At 42.2% G+C, this 13,448-nt stretch overlaps 1 protein-coding gene and 1 long non-coding RNA gene across 5 annotated transcripts in view; one reads left to right on the forward strand and one right to left on the reverse strand.

Annotated features, from left to right (window-relative positions):
• Positions 1-3,303, reverse strand: part of IL6ST (interleukin 6 signal transducer) — a 50,529-nt gene extending 47,226 nt beyond the window's left edge. The window contains exon 1 of one of the 4 annotated variants that reach the window (XM_021076515.1): positions 3,079-3,300. The gene's annotated coding sequence lies outside the window, so the exon portion shown is untranslated. 4 annotated transcript variants of the gene reach the window in all.
• LOC102168151 overlaps positions 1-6,442 on the forward strand; it is a 75,508-nt gene extending 69,066 nt beyond the window's left edge. Inside the window, exon 3 of the long non-coding RNA XR_002339581.1 lies at positions 5,885-6,442. This is a non-coding gene — a long non-coding RNA (uncharacterized LOC102168151). The remainder of the gene's footprint in view (positions 1-5,884) is intronic.

Genomic DNA, 13,448 nt, shown 5'->3' on the forward strand with positions numbered 1-13,448 from the left:
AAAATACAAAACAGAACCAAAAATATCCCCAAATCACAACCCTTACAGATTCTACCCTCAAGCTCTAAAGAAACTAGCAAGCAATCTCGTTTGTACTGATTATATTGAAACTATTTTTGCAGTTTCCCAAATGCAAAGCAAATATTTAAACTCTTCATTTTACTTGACTTCACCATGCCACACACAATTTGATCTTACCTTTTATCACACTAATAAGTCACTCCTACAGACTTTAAGCTCAAGGTACAGCAAACTATTAGACTTTCTCTAACACACTTTGTTATTTCAGGATTTGTGCTTCTTTATATGCTATTCCTTTCCTCTAGAATGTCTTCCTTCTGCCAAACTCTGCTTTGTACTATTTGTAATTGAGATGAAACATCATCTCTTCTGTGGAATTTCCATCCACTCCCACAATCATCTTTGCTCCCAATGCACTTGTATATAGTTCCCTAATAGGATATACAACACTATATTGTAAATTAGCTGCTTATACATCTTGGTAGCCTGAGACTCTAACGTACTTTGAGGCACATAGCAGACAATTAAGAATGGGTTTTTAAAGACCTTATGGTATGGCCATATTATTCTAGTTACTGTTGACTCAAGTATACTATATGAAGAGGCAGTGTATTTATCATGATTAGGAGCTCAGATTCCACACCACGTCGTCTGGGTATAGATTTTGGATCTACCACTTAATAGCCATGTGGCACTAGGCAAGTTAATTAACCTCTCTATGCCTTGGTGTCCTAATTAACCTCTCTATGCCTTGGTGTCCTTTATTAAAAGAGGGTAAGCTCTACTCATAAGGTTACAAGGATTAAATAAATACAAGCAAAGTGTTCAAAACAGTGACACAAAATAAGCATTACACATGTATTGGCTATTATAGTTACTATACTTTGATCATTTCTGACCCTTTCCACTTGGAATGGTCTCCCTTCAATTGTCCCTTTATCCAAATCTTACCCAGGTTTCAAGGCTGACCTCTGGTAAATACTTTGATCAATTCAACCCTTATATAATAATTCCCTGATTTAAACATACATAGCATCTTCTGTATCACACCACATTTAATTAAAACTGTCCTACATCCTTGTCATTTTTTGCAAAATGCTTGTCCACTCAATTTCTGTAAACCACATATCTTTGTGAGTTCCTATAGTCAGTACTAAATGCTTAGCATTTATTATGAAAAATAAAGTTCAGTAGAAACTTCAGCTCTGATCAAAATGTCTTTGCAATCAAAGAAATGGAGAAGACTGTGAGAACATTCCATCCTTCTCTAAGAGCCAAGCGGCAAATGTATTAGCGCCAGGGAATTCTGACTCCCATTAAAATAAGCTGCTATGAAATAGCTTCTGAGAGAAAAAAAAAAAAAAACCCTTCCTGCAGAAGTTATGGGGCGTTCTTAAGTTACCAAACCAAATTGTAGCACTGGATCCTCTATGAGAAATATGTCAGCATGACTACATGACTGACTGAAAGTACAGGATTTGGAATTACACAGAACTAGTTTTCACAGGAACCCTGAGCTTCAGTTTCGTTCTCTATAAGGCAGCTACTGTAACACCTACTTCACAGGTATATGATAGTCAACATCCACCCTAACATTTAGCTGAAATGCAAATTCCTTTGGAAAAATTTTAAATAAACTGAAAACACAGCAATTCATAAAAAACTGAACAGATTTTTCATTACATAAGAAAACATATTAACACAACACTGTATATCAACTATACGGCAATAAAAAACCAAGAAAAAAATTTTTTAAATTAGTTGTGTATTTGTAATATTCTAAACTACCTATGAGAAAAGTAAACATGTATAGTATTGTCAATATTCCAAACTGGGATGGAGGAAAAATTCTACTACAAAATCTATCCTTTTCTGACACTTTCTCCATCCTGTAATTTTTTTCCTTCCATTTGTAATTAAAAACAAGTGTTCAAAATTATCCCCAAAGAGAGAAACATTTGGAAAACATAATTTAATTTAATAGCAAGTTGGTTCTATAAATGTAGTACTCCAGTTTATAGTTTTAAACTACTTCCAAATAGGAATGAATATGAATTTAAGAAACCATGATAATGGCGAACAGCTCAAATGATGTTCTGAGTCAGTAATTTCAAATTAAGAGTTGCTCCAACTTGAAGCTGGCAGTCACACAGTCTAAAGGGTTTGTTTACAGCACTGACTAAACCAAACACTCCAATCTTTTAGAATATTCATCCTGGCGTTCTAACAATTAATTATTTTAAAGCAGTATAATCACTCAAATACTACACAAATTAAACCGAAATGGGTTTCGTTCTGAAGGAAAAAAAAAAAAAAGAACAAAGGTGGCAGATCTTATTTTTAAACTGTGGGTTTTTTTCCACTTTGAAAAAATACTTTAAAACAGAACCCTGCTTGGAATAACCTTTAAGCTTGGGGGAAGGGTGCAATTTTTAAAGACCGTATTCGGCGCCTTTAGGATACAGCGGTCTGTGGGGTTCATTAGGGTCGGGACATGTAATCGATCAAAAGAAGAAAAAGAGATGTTAAGTTCGGAATTTTTATGAGTATGGTAGGAACTTTCAGTAACGTTTAAACATTACAATTTAAGGATGAAAAGATGGCTTTGGAAAGAAAATTAACTTCCGAGTAGAAAATGAAGAGTCAAGTGCGGGGCCAGTGGAATAAGGGGAGATGGAAAGGCAACTGGGGAAAAGTGAGGATTTGGTAACCAAAAAGGAGTAAGGTCCAGAAGGCCGTTTGGGGGCGGGGGCTTAAGAAGGGTGTGGGGTGTGTGTGCGTGCACACGCGCCGGAGGTGAGTTTTGTACTTAGGGATGAAAAATCTAGGTGACAAAGTCGTGGAGATCAAATTCGGAGGTGTGGAAACAGGGAGAGGAAGGAATGTGGGGATTTCCAGGCTGGGGTAACAAGAAGTTTGGGGAGTTCGTTGTCGGGGCGCCCCTCTTTCTCGGGAAAGGGTGGCCTCCTCGGGTGCCAGTCCTCTGGCCCGTCCGCCCCGACTCGGCCCTCACCCTCCCGCTACACGGCCCTTCAACTGGCCACGGCCTCTCCTCACCTCTCAGGCCGCGGTGCCTCGCTCCTCCAGGTCCCCGGTAGCGTAGGTTCCCTCCGCCCCAGGCCCGGCCGGGCCCTCTGGCCAGCAGCCGCGGCCCAGCTCAGCTGCGACCGGGCGTTCCCCGCGCGGCTCCGCGGGCCTGTCGGCGCTCTGCCTGGACGACTGCTAGAGCTCCGCTCCTTCCCGCAGACGCGGCACGCGGCCCTCCTCCCGTGGCGGGGCGAAGCGCCCCCTGACCCCGCCCCGCGGCGCCCTGTCACGCCCCGCCCCCGGATTTGGGATCTGTACGTTGATTGGCCCCCGCGAGACCCGGCGCGCCCCGGCATTGGCTCAACGGCCGCCCGAAGACGATGGGGCGGCACTCCGAGAGGCTGCAATTCCCGTAACGCGGTTCCCGGCGTCCCGGATTCCGGTGACTGCGCCCGCGTCGCCTCTCCCAGGCGAGATCGAAGGGTTCCCCCCACCTCCCCTCTGCAGGCGGAAGGAGCGGAATGTTCCATTTTTCCGTGGAATAACGGGGTCGTGAACTGAAGCCCGGGTGCTGCCCGCCCCTGCCGCCCTCCCTTCTCTCGGCTTCCCTTCGGACTCCCTTCGAGGCCTTCCCCAAGGGACTCAGAGCCGGGAGGGACCGCCGGGTGTCTTTGGGGATCGGGGAGGCGTGGGAGCTCCTCAGGGAAGGTGGCCATGACTCCACAGGAGATTACCGCAGATAGTGGCGGCGGCTTCGGTCCAAGTCCTTATGTAAACCAACCTTGCCACGATGTATATTTCTAAGTCAGTAAATGAGTTTGGATGTGATTGATCGGTGAACCCCAGGTTTGGTGACACGCCAAGAAACTAGTTTTTCTTGCAGTTTGTACCTCCCAATCTGTTACAGAACTACAGAGTAAAAATCAGTTCCATTAACAATCCCCCTCTTCCCCTCCTCTGGTCTGGAAAAGGGACCTTCAGGCTCACTTTGATATTTTTTTTTTCGAGAATTAGATGAGAAGCCTCAAAGATAAGCGGGATGTGTGTGTGTGTGTGTGTGTGTGTGTGTGTGTGTGTGTAGAAACACACCCAAGGCCAGGGCCTTTTGTGGAAGAATGGCAGGCTATACGAGGACAATAATGTTTTAATGGACTTGAACAAATTATACCCATAAATTAACAGACAATTATAAGGTTCTTCATTATACTGACGATTCAGATAGGGTAAAACATAGATGGAATTATGATTTCTTAGTTGATCAGATAATTTTATAAGACACAGGAAAGTGGGCCTGCTATGTGTCTAGGGCTAAGGGAGTCCTAGGCAGGCTTGGGGATGGCAGTCCAGGAGAGAGAACACTCCATTGTGTTCAGCTGATGTGGCTCCCTATCACCCTATACCTAACCTGCAGAAACTGACTGGATTGTATTCTAGTTCTGCTGTTGATGGGGGTGTTTATTTTAAAACAAACTCTTATAAAATGTTGATACATTAAATTTTTATTTAGATCTAGCAGACATTTATGTAGGGGCCATGTGGTTAAGTGTACCTTCTGGTTTCAAGCTGCCTGATTTGAATCCTGGTACTGGTACTTCCCATGTCTGTGACCTTGGGCAGGTCTTCTCAAGATTCTTCATCAATCAAATGAGAATAATGGTACCAACCTAACAGGACTACTGCAAGTATTAAATGAGCTAAAATACATGAAGTGCTTGGCATATAGCAGTAGGTACTCAATAAATGACAGCTGTTATCATTATTGAATATCTACTATGTCAATGCTTTCCCAATCTCTCTTATCACAGTATATGTTGAAAATGATGGCACTTCTCTGGCATAGGGAGTAGCTACAGGGGATCATATCTCACAGCACACTAGCCTGCCTTGTACACTGGTGAGGGATGCAAAGGACTGAGTTAGTTCTTTTGTGAATATCTTTGTGTTTGCTAACACTAACCCATAAGAAACTCTCATTTTGTGGGGATGGTTAGAGTCTTAGGCTAATGAATCGATATTGGAGAAAGATTTTTTAGGACAGCAAGAGCGTGTCTCCCCTTGGCTGGAATTACTTTACTTTGCAGATACTACTGATCCATGAAACAATCACTTTCAGGATAAGGATTTATCATTAGAATGCCCTGTCAAAATGCAAGGATAAGAAAGAAAAGTGACTATCAATTGGGAAATTTCTGTTTGTGTTTTGATACTTATTTGGGATTTTAGATATGTCAGAAGCAGAGAGTAGGGAACCTGTACAGTGAGAGACCTACATGAGGATACAGATTACTTGAGAGTACATGAACAAAACTAGGAGAAAATGCTACAGAGCAAAGGTTATAAAGGTTGAAGACAAACTTTGCCTGCCTTGCTATTTACATAAATCTGGCCCTGACCAGGATGGCCATTTACTTTTTTTTTTTTTTTTTTTTTTGGTCTTTTTGCCTTTTCTAGGGCCACTCCCATGGCATGTGGGCATATGGAGATTCCCAGGCTAGGGGTCTAATTGGAGCTGTAGCTGCCGGCATACACCAGAGCCATAGCAACGCCAGATCTGAGCTGTCTGAGACCCACACCACAGCTCACGGCAACACCGGATCCTTAACCCACTGAGCAAGGCCAGGGATCAAACCCACAACCTCGTGGTTCCTAGTCGGGTTCGTTAACCACTGAGCCAGGACGGGAACTCCCAGATAGCCATTTACTTCCTTGCCTGTGCCCAGTTGTGTTTCTGGAACTCTGTCAGCCATGGCCTGCATCAACCTAATGATATCAGCAGCCATGATAATGACTCAGTTAGCACCCTGACCTCACAATTTCTCATCCTTCTCTTTTTCAGTCAGCTTCAACTTTACTCTGTATCAGGAACCCATAGATGGAGCCACACCTTGAAGCCAGTCATCAGATGAAATTACTCCACCTGCAAAATTTTGGATTGTGAGTTTCTCTCTCTACCCACAGCCTCCTACCCTTCTACCTCTCTCACTCACTCCTACTGAGTCTGTAGTTTGTCCTCAGTGTGTCCTCCAGTCTTTGTTCTCGTAGTTTATCCATTATTTCCCACCTCCTCTTATCTTCCTAAACTCTGAGAACCCTTTTATCAACCATTTTAGCTGTACTCTCACTCCTGTCTTCAATTCCCTCATCCTTCAGCCATATTTACCTTGTCAATACTATTTCCCATTTCCCTTTTCTTTGAACTAGCAGCCCTGTCCTGACCATTTACTCGTAGTGTAGAACCTTGTTTTATTATTCCCTGGAAAAACAATTTGTGAGTATCCATTTCTTCTGGTACTGCCTGAGAAGAAGAACCATCTTTTTTTTTTTTTTAATTCATTTTTTTTCTTTTTTTCCTTGTATTTTCCTCTCTTCTTCCCTCCCTCCTGCCTGCCTGCCTGCCTGCCTTCCTCTCTCCCCCTCCCTCCCTCCCTCTCTCTCCTTCCTTTCTTCCTTTCTTTCTCTTTCTTTCTTTCTTTCTTTCTCTCTTTCTTTCTTTTTTATGGCCCACCTGCAGTATATGGAACTTCCCAGGCTAGGGGTTGAATTGGAGATGCAGCTGAGGCCTGTGCCACATCCAGAGCAACAGTGGAGCCAAGCCACATCTGCAACCTATGCCACAGCTTGCTGCAGTTTGAGATCTTTAACCCACTGAGTGAGACTGGGAATCGAATCCACATCCTCACAAAGACTATACTGTGTCCTTAACCTGCTGAGCCACAATGAGAACTCCTTATTCTCTTAAAAGTAGAAAAGGGGAGAGTTCCCATTGTGGCTTGTCAGAAATGAAGCTGACTAGTATCTATAAGGATGCAAGTTCAATACCTGGCCTTGCTTAGTGGGTTAAGGATCTGGTGTTGCTGTGAACTGTGGTGTAAGTCCCACATGCGGCTTGGATCTAGCATTGCTGTGGCTGTGGTGTAGGCCAGCAGCTGCAGCTCTGATTTGACCCCTAGCCTGGGAACTTCCATATGCTGCAGATGTGGCCCTAAAAAGAAAAAAAAAAAAAAAAAAAGAGAGAGAGAGAGAGAAGGGGACCCTCCTGTACTGTTGTTGAGAATGTTAATTGGTACAACCACTATGGAGAATAGTGTGGAGCTTCCTCAGAAGAGTAAATGTATAACTACCATAGAATCCAGCAGTCCCACTGCTGGACATATATCCAGACAAAACTTTCATTTAAAAAAGATACATTCACCCCTATGTTCATTGCAGTACTATTCACAATAGCCAAGACTTGGAAACAACTTAAATGTCCATTGATAGATGAATGGATTAAGACGATGTGGTATGTACCTACAATGGAATATTACTCAGCCATAAAAAAGAACAAAATAATGCCATTTGCAGCAATGTAGATACAACTAGAGATTCTCACACTAAGTGAAGTAAGTCATAAAGAGAAAGACAAATAACCATATGATATCACTTGGTATTTGTGGAATCTAAAATATGACACAAGTGAGCCTATCTACAAAATATAAACAGACTCACAGACATAGAGAACAGTCTTGTGGTTGCCAAGCGAAAGGAAGGAGAGAGTGAAATGGACTGGGAGTTTGGGGTTGGTAGATGCAAACTACTATATTTAGAATGGATAAGCAATGAGGTCCTACTGATTACTACAGGGAAATATATCTAAAGTGACTGACTGGGTCACTTTGCTATACAGCAGAAATTGGCACAACATTGTAAATCAACTATAATTTAATTAAAATAAAAAGGTTTTCTCTTGGAGTTCTCTGTGACGCAAGCAAGTAAGGATCCAGCATTTTCATTGCAGTGGCTCAAGTTGCTGCTGTGGTGCAGGTTGTATCCCAGGCCTGGGAACGTCCACATGCCACAGGCATAACCAAAAAACTCCCTTAAATAGGATTTCCCGTTGTGGCACAGTGGTTAACGAATCTGACTAGGAACCATGAGGTTGCAGGTTTGATCTCTGGCCTTGCTCGGTGGGTTAAGGAGTTGCCAGCGTTGCCATGAGCTGTGGTGTAGGTCACAGATGTGACTTGGATCCCACATTGCTATGGCTCTGGCGTAGGCCGATGTCTACAGCTCCGATTAGACCCCTAGCCTGGGAACCTCAATGTGCCCCTGGAAGCAGACCTAGAAAAGGCAAAAAGACAAATAAAAAACCCTTAAGGAGTTCCCGTCGTGGCGCAGTGGTTAACGAATCCGACTAGGAACCATGAGGTTGCGGGTTCGGTCCCTGCCCTTGCTCAGTGGGTTAACGATCCGGCGTTGCCGTGAGCTGTGGTGTAGGTTGCAGACGCAGCTCGGATCCCGAGTTGCTGTGGCTCTGGCGTAGGCCGGTGGCTACAGCTCCGATTTGACCCCTAGCCTGGGAACCTCCATATGCCGCAGGAGCGGCCCAAGAAATAGCAACAACAACAACAAAAGACAAAAAAAAAAAAAAAAAAAAACCCTTAAATAAAATAAAATAAAAGGTTTCCTCCTAAGTTCCTGGTCCTGCTTTTAGCAGTCCCCTAGTTTTATATTTCTCATTATTAACATAAAATATCTTAGAAAATTTAAAAAAATACATAAATGTTAACTCAAAGAGCTAGGGATCGCTTTTCTGTATGTGTTAAAATCTTTGTGACTTAATAGCATCTAATTCACCAAACAGAATTAAAAGTAATTCAACATAAGTTTCAAAATGAAGCAGTTTAAGCCATATTGTAATCCACTTAATAGAATGAATTTGGGGTAAATAGGAGCAAGATCAAATTTCCAACTAAAATTCCAAGCTAGAAAACTGGAAAAATTGATTTTATAGCAAGAAAACTTCACAACATTATGACTCTATTTCAACAATATTTCTGAAGAATATGTATAATCAGAAAAATGAGCATACTATAAAAGTACAAAGTTTTCACAAACTGAACATGGACATGTAACTTGCATCTAGATCAAGAACCAGAATGTGACCAGCATCTCAAAGGCCCCTCCTCCTCCTTTCTAGTTATTGGAATGCCATTATAGTTATTGGTGACCACTATTCAGACTTGTAATACCATAGTTTTATGACTGTCATTTTATTTTATATATGTATTTATTTATCTGGCCGTGCCCATGGCATGTAGAAGTTCCTGGGCCAGGGATCAAACCCATGCCAGAACAGCTACCTGAGCCACTGCAGTGACAAGGCCGGATACTTAACCCTCTGAGCCACAAAGGAAATTAAGAAGTTAGCAGAAATGTTTTAATGTTATTCCTTATTTTATTTCATTTTAATGAATAACTACAGTAGAGCAAGACAATTTGAAATAAAATAAGTACTATTCTATTTAAAGATTAAACAATGCAATTTGCAGCGGAGGGAGTCTATCTTCTCCTTATTACAGACCTCTGAGAAACCCTGTCAAATGGCCCTGAGCTGGTCGGTGATCTCACATTACTTCTTTCACAGGAAGCTTGGCTTCAGAGAAGGAAAGGCCAGTGCAGAAGTGAGCAACAGTTAGGTTTGTCTTTCTCAGGGGCACTTCTGTAGGATAAGGAAGTCAGGTATTGCGACTGCAGCTTTGGAATGGCCCAACCTGAGAAGACTAGCTTTGGAACGCCAACCTGAGAAATTTGAGCATACTTTGCTTTTGTTTACTCTGACACAACTCTTGCAGAAGCAAGGGCTTTTCTTCATTAATCCTTGTTTGAAAGAATCCTCCTCAGTTACAAAATACACTCCTTGACTCCAAGTCTGATACTTACACTAAAACCAGATAGGTGAGAAAGTACCAACATGAAGTTTTAAAAATATTTGTTTTGTTGGCTTGTACAGCCAAGAATTCTCAGCCCCTTGCCTAGGATTTGGATAAAGATACAGTACTAATTGTATTAAATGATGGCTTAAGCAAGTACATGCCTGTCTCCTCAAGGGAAGATAGCAGTGCCATCTGAAAAGGCAAAAATTAAATGACTATACTCTTTGAGATAGCTGGAATTTTCTGAAAATTGTCCTTTCTGGTTTTTCTTTAAAATTTTAAGGGTTAATCATATTCCAGGGTTGATAAATAATAAGTGGAATTTAGTGTCAGAGTCAAATGAAACTGGAGAGAAAGCTAATCTAGCTCACGTTTCAGTTTATGAGAATCATTATGTTATTGTAAGGAGGCATGGAAGACAGACTTAGGGTGAACTCTCTGACCTCTTCCTTCCCGGTGTTCTTGGTATGATTTCTTCTGCATGACTGTGAAGTGATATGTGTGACTATGTCACATAGATTTTAGTGCCATCTTACCAGCATCTCTTCATCGTGGCTTTGAAAAATCAAATTGCCATGGGTGGCCTCTTTGTTAATGACATTTTCATGCTCATCTTGTAAGAAGACTCGTTTTCTCTCCCTTGCTGTCTTTGATGACACAAGCTACCATATGGAGAAATCTATGTGTCAAGGAAGAGAGGGTGGCCTCTGGCCTCCAGCTTGTACAAAACTGAAGCCTTCAGTCTTAGAACCTCAAGGAACTGAATTCTGCCAACAAAAGCAGATCCTGCCCCAGTCAGACCTCAAATGAGACAGCATCCCCAGCCAACAACTTGATTGCAGCCTGTGAGTCTCAAAGCAGAGAATCCAGTTAAGCTGTGCCCAGAATCCTGACCCACAGAAACTGTGAGATAAATGTGTGTTGTTTTAAGATGCTGTTCATAATGCGGCATACAAAACCAGTACATGACACAAAAGTTGAAAGTGATTTACATAAATGTCCATAATGAATATTTTTACACATTCAAATCAAGCATTTCTTAAGTCAATAAGATTTATATCTGGAGAAGGAAGTTATATCAAACAGGAGGCTGCTCTGGTGGTCCAGAAGACCCAGGAATTAAGGGATCTCACTTATTCCAATTTATTCAATTTATTTATTCCATAAACATTTATTGATTATCAACTATGTGCCAGACAGTGATATAAGGATCTAAGCAAGACTCACAGGTTGATCTTGATCCTCAAAGTCTAATGAGAGAACTAGAGACATAAATAAACCATCAATTACAGTAATATCATACAGCATTCTTTGTAAGAGCATTCTGGGAGTACCACTATACAAGTACTTCAGAAACTGGAGATTGTAAGAACTGTGTTTCTTTCTCCCTCCAACCTCACATCCTCACATCTTGTGGATTCAAGATGGCCACAAATTCTTTAACACTCCTTTGTGGGAGATGAGGTCAATTTCCCCTCCCCTTTAATTTGAGTAGGCTTAAGTCCTGCACTGATTGTGCTATAGAGTGCAGGAAAAAATGCCAGTTGAGGGGCCAGCCTTTAAAGGGATATTTCCTCTTGGTCTCTAGAAGTTCTGAGCCATCATGTAAGAAGTACAACTACCTTGTTAGACCACATGGAGAGGGCTGAGACAATGTGGAGAGGGACAATGGCCCGGCTGTCCAGGCACCAGTCACATGAATAAAGCTATCTTAGAATCTCTAGACCAGAGGTACTACTGTGACGCCAATCAGGGCCACACAGAGCTGAACCCTACTCAAATTTCTGATCCACAAAATTGTGAGATATAATAAATATTTGTTGTCTTAAGTCATTAAGTTTTGTTAGGGAGCAGTACATAACTAGAACAAAACCCTCAAATCCATCATACATAATACTGAAAATCTGACCATCTTACTCCCTGAAGGTCTGTCAATGCTTTTCCATCACCTCAGTCTCTTTTGTATGTCACAGAAGTCCTCCTTCACATGACCTCTACTCACTTCTCCAGCCTTATCTCTAATATAACCTCTAACTCCCAGCTGTCACATTACCAATTTGCTAATGGTTCCTGGGCCAGCCTCCAATATACTGTTTCATGCTTCTATGCCAAGCAAAGATAGCTTACGCTATTCCTTTGGCCTACCATGGCCCTCTTCATTTTCTTCATCCAACTTGCTCACTTTCCTTCAATATCTTAGAAGTTATGTCCTCCCAGACTTCTCCCTGCTCTAGGCCCTGAGAAACTCACAACATAAGAATGCAAATGATTCCAAAAGATCTCCTCTACCTCCTTTTTTCCAGAGTGAGCTAACTTCTGGGTCAGTAGGAAAGGGCTTCTGTCCTCAATCTTGACGTGCCCTGGCATCTGTTGAGAAGAACAATATGTGGTTCTTGTGTCTCATTGCCCCCACCCACACTAGGCACCCTTAGGTATGTCTTTGGCCCACCTGGACTCTGGATATACACTGCATGCCACTTTCCACTTCCATGACTCACTGTAATGACTATATAACCTCCTGGGCCTTTTGTCAGCTAAATTTGTGCCCTTCTTGGGGATAGAGGGGTGATTTAGCTCTTTGCCTATGCCTTTCTGGGGCTGCTAGAGATTCAGAAGGGCTGCCTCAGGCTTTCCTTACCTATGGCACTCTATGTGGCCATCTTTAACTTATTACTATCACACTATTGTGGCCTAAGAAACCTCTGCTAGGCTGCCGCCTCCCAGAATTTCACATGGTAACAGGTCCCCAATATCATCATGAGCCTTCATCATCTTTGCCTATCTTAGAGCTAAGCTCAAGTAAGTGCATGGTGGAGGACACTTTCTTACATCTTCAGTACCTCTAGTTGTCTTGCTTATAGTCATTCCTCTTCTGTGCTCCTCAACTTGGAAAGTGTTTAGATAAAAGTGGGGGTGTGTAGGAGGTCGATATTAGTTGAAGAGGCAGTTAGAACTAGTCAGCAAATACTCTTCCCACATCTGTCTTATACCTGGATCAAAACTTCTAAACTTGAAAGTTAAGAGTTTGATACCTTTATGCTCTGCTAATAATGTACCGATTTTTCTAAAGCAATGGGAGAAAGTTAGCAAACAGAGTGCAGAGAGGGAAGGTATACTTTGGAATGAATACTTCACTAAAATATCTTAATACACCAGAATAAAGTTTTTAGCTGTTCCAAATCTATACTCCCTCTTCTCACATGTGCCAAGACAGTCATAGGTCAGAAACCCCAAATTGGAATGAACAGCAGCTGCTTCTTTAATCTGTGTAGGTAATGAAAAGAGGGGAGAGATACACTAGATGAAAGCTTGCTTTCAAGTACCTGGGTTAGAGCTTAGAACTGGAGACTTTCCCAGGGGTTGACTGACTTGGGAATGGAGCCTCAGTGGTCAAATAGAAAATTTCTCAGTGACATTCAAGGTAGCCCACCCTCTCTTCTTTTGTGGGGTAAATAAAAGGAAAAACTGAAAAAAAACCTGGCTGGCCCTGAACTTCTTTTGGTGGCCAGCTCAGTTCTGCCTTGTGATGCCATGGGAGAGACTGTCACCTCTACGCATCTCTCCCCCTTTGGTTCTTTCTTCATGCCTTCCTTTCCCCTTCACTCTCTTACCTGTTAACATCATTATCATGAATGTTTTTCTGTACACTGCCTTTTTCTGCATGCATGAGAGAAGAACAAGAAATGAAAGAATAAGTAAGAGCTC

Source organism: Sus scrofa, chromosome 16 (genome assembly GCF_000003025.6).
Source record: "Sus scrofa isolate TJ Tabasco breed Duroc chromosome 16, Sscrofa11.1, whole genome shotgun sequence".
Lineage (NCBI taxonomy): Eukaryota > Metazoa > Chordata > Mammalia > Artiodactyla > Suidae > Sus > Sus scrofa.